The sequence below is a fragment of the Seriola lalandi genome, unplaced genomic scaffold (genome assembly GCF_002814215.2).
Source record: "Seriola lalandi dorsalis isolate HSWRI2012SDOR001 ecotype SW California unplaced genomic scaffold, Sedor1 jcf7180002053868, whole genome shotgun sequence".
NCBI lineage: Eukaryota > Metazoa > Chordata > Actinopteri > Carangiformes > Carangidae > Seriola > Seriola lalandi.
Window position 1 is genome coordinate 2,530 of NW_019524421.1, and position 4,272 is coordinate 6,801.

The window sequence follows — 4,272 nt, forward strand, 5'->3', positions numbered from 1 at the left end:
GTGACGGATGTGAGGGCTTTAAACAAATAGCTGCTGCCCCTGGCTTCTCGTTAGTGACAACTGTGGCACAAGAACATGAAATGTCCATTTATCAGATGCACACGGAGGGAGAGAGACTGCGTGTGGTAAGATTAGTCCATCTAGTCGTTAGCCCAGAGAAGCGACGATGTGATCAATCCTCGTCATTATTATAATCAAAATAACAGGTTCATCTGCCGTGTGTGTGGCCAGAGGGGAAATGCAAAACAGAAGTAATGTAGTGTTTCCCAGAGGCGCGTAGGGTGACATGTAGTACAGCTGCTGGCCATGCAAATACCACAACAGATCAACTTCACTGCACATGTGTTTTATCATGTTGTCACTTCTCATAATTTGGATCTTTTGAATAACCTCCCTCTCCTGGTGCTCTACAGACAACAGGATAAATCTGCTTCAAGAAGGACAGATATTTTTATAAACATTTAACATTTTACACCCATACATGATGTGACATGTTGAATATGTCATTTCCCCATGAGCGTCAGTCTGCTGCTACAACAGCCTCCCCTCTTCTGGTGTCGGGCTTTTCACCAGATTTTAAACCTGGCTGCAGGGAAGATTGATGATGTCAGGTGATAATGGTCAAGGTTCACCATCAGTGGAAGAGGCTGAGGTCTGGTTCTTCCACACCAAAACTGGAAAAAAACATTTCTTTATGGACCTGGCTTTGTCAGTGTGATGTTGAAAACAGGAAACGGGAGTACATTAGTGTCTCAAATATTATTGTGTGTTGTATCATTAATATTTCCCTTCATTGGAACTAGGAGTCCCAAACTGCGAAAACAGCCCCAGACCAGTATACAGTATGTCATATACCCTCGTGGGTAGAATTAAGTCTATAAGAAGAAGAAGAAGAAAAACACCCATTAAAAATACAATAAAACATACAGAATACATTAAATGTCATTACATCACAGTATTACACCTCAGCAACTGACAAAACTCCCTCCAAACCAGCCATTGTACTAACCTCTCTGAAGGCTCCAGCAACTCCCTAGTAACCACTCCAAACAACCTAGCAACCACTGGGTAACACCCTACCATCCACTCCAAAATACCCCAGCAGCCACATATAACATCCCAGTAACTACTTGAAACCAACCTAAAACCCTTAATGATCACAAAATAACCAGCTTCTAAAGCTAGCAACCACCTCTTTAAGTTTCACACTTAGGAACGAAACAACTCCAAAAATGTAATCATGAGTAATTACCTCATGACGTTTGATAATCTATTAACATTGTTAACATCCAAACCTTAAGTCTTTTCAAGTTAAATGTAGCCGGCTCTTATCTGATCAGAGGTCACACGAGATGCCATAACTGTAGAAGACTAATCCCAAAACAGCAATAAGCTCCACCATGACCATGTGGTAGGTGATGAGGTCGTGGTGGCTCATTAATCTCCCTCCATGAACAGAATGCTGACGCCTCCATCGTTGGATGCCCATGTAGAGAACGAGGATGTAGAGAGGGAGGAAGAGGAGGATGGTGGTGATGGTGAAGGACACGAAGATGAGCGTCCCAGCACTGGTCCAGAGGCAGTTGACGAGGAGAGGATGGAGGGAAGAGTTGGAGGAGGAGAGGGGAGGGGGGCCAAAGGTAGCGTTGAGGGAAGAGAAGGACATGGCCTGTGGAAGAGGATGGGAAGTGGAGGTGTGGAGAGAGGAAACTATTACTGGAAATGTTTTATACTCATCATGACAAAAATTGAAATGGGGCCGAGAAAAAAAAAGCTTGAGCCAATATTTACAACACTATGTCATATATATCTTCTGCTGAGTATGACAATCTTTCCAACAAGAAACAGAACTGTCCATGGATATTCGCAATCACAATTGTAACAGGTAAAAATATTTTTTTTATTTTTTATTTTAACACTAAAAATAAAATGCACAAACGAGTAGCACACGTTTTATTGTCACTGACTCAAGTGATTATAATTCTATATTTAGAGTAGTAGAAGAGAGTATAAATATATTTGAGTACATTAAAATAAACAAACCTCGTCAATAGTATGTCCTTATAAATAATTTCCTTTAAACTGGTGAAGCTTTGTCCACAGACTCCCAAACACAGGTGTCCTGTTTGAGTATGTTGTAGATACAGGTGTGCCTTGTGTACGTGTGGAAAATAAACAGGACTTGGGCCTTTGCATATTAGCAAACCACTAATGAACACCTGATCAGTGATTCACTGACACAGATTTTGGGCTATCAGGTAGAATGAAACAAAAACAATGAAACATCATAACTGATTAAAATATACCATGCATGAGTTTTCACAAAACCAAACCACAACAAATGGCTGCCATTTAGGAATCAATGCTTTATTTCAGTGTTGAGTGTGTGTGAATATTAAAGAGAGAGTCCATAACAGTGAACAGACATGACAGATAGTAAATACAGAGAGAGAAAGAGCAGGCAAGTGAAAGTGTAAGAAACTGGTCGGTACTTTAGGAGCTGTACTCCAAAATACTACATATCCATTTGAGGAAAAAAAGAAATAAAAGCGATGTACAATGTTGTTCATGTCATGGAGCAAACCGACACTGACACACCCAAGCCACGTGTAAACACTTGTAATGACAAATTTAGCATCTGTTGTGTTGGTTAAGGAATTTCTTTTAAGATTTTTTTCACTCAATGGGGAAAATTCCTCAAATGCATCTGCAAATTAGCTATTAATGTCTGAAACAGTTTTAAGCTAACTCATAACTTATGTTTGCAATAAATTTCAAATCATTACTCAGAAGGCAATTCTATCATATCAACTTTGAAACAACATTCATATTACTGACGTTAAGGCTGAATATCCAGCAGACAAGGCCCAGTTTACTTAAAAAAAAAAAAAAAAAAAACACAGTCTGATTTTGTTGAAACAATCAATAGAGCCTTCAAATCCTAAAATCTTCTCCTGTAGCAGCACTACTACGTGCTGAAACAAAGTCAGAAAATTTACTTTTAACAGACTCTTGAACAGACACACAATCTGAACAATTAGGGAAACAACATGAGCTCATGTTTTTGGACTGACATTTTAATTTAATTTTAGTCTATATTTTTTTATTGTACATGCACTTATCTCACAGTTTTTAAACTATTGCTAGTTTCAGACTTGCCTTGTTAGCATTCAACATTGAAACAAATGTCTACAAACAATCAATAACTATTGTGTCAGCTTAGTTGCACACTTTCTTACAAAATAGACAGTGTTAGCATTTCAAAATGAACCTCCTGATCTAACCAGCAGTAAAGGTGTCCGTTGGTTTCAATCAGAAATGCAATGCTAACAAGCTCTTTTTGCTAACTGGCTAGCTTGAGTATCCCCACCCCCCACCCAGCATGACAACTTTCATTTGTTTAGAAAAAATTATAGAATAAAACTTTTAACGCTGATTTGTCCACTCACAATAACCAATATAAAATGTAGCAAATGCCAACAATCATATTTTGATTCAACTTAACAGATGAAATGTATAAAAAGAAGAAATATAATGGGCACTTAAGAGTTTCAATGCACATGGTGGAACACAATCAAATGGCAAGATATAAAGATTAAAATACCTATTAAAGATAAATAATAAATTAATTAATAAATTAATTAATAAATTAATAAATAGAAGTAATAACTTACATAAATTTGAAAAACCTTTTATCTATTGTGAACATATTAATGTTTTTGATTATTGTTTTTTAATTCCTGCTTCAATAAAGACTGATAGACGACATAGTGTAAACAGCTGACCACAAGCTTCTGTTAGTTATTCTGTATAGTAATGATGCCGATGAAACTATTCAACTGTGGGTTGATGCGTGTAACTTAAATGCTTTTCTTGCCTATTCAATAATCGATGTAAATGCTTCATATTGTTATGATTATTACTATCATATAGCACTTTTCCAAAAGTAATTTGTAAATGCTTTGCAATTGACCTTTACTGTACCTAACATTACTGTAAATATGTCTAGGTGTTGGTGAACTGTTTCTAAAATGGGAGCTTACAGTTGAAATCAGGCATGTTTTGGGGTTTGGGAAATCAGGTATGTTCAACAATCACATAATACAGAGGCATGCTTCTAGAACACTGAGGTATTCTTTTTATGGGAGATGGCGGACCATGTGGAATTGTACAAGCAAGCGACAGCACTTCTCGGAATTCTTAATGCATTCTAGAATCCTTAGTCATGGTGGAAAGAATCGATACATTCCGGAATACCCACCCCACCCCCAC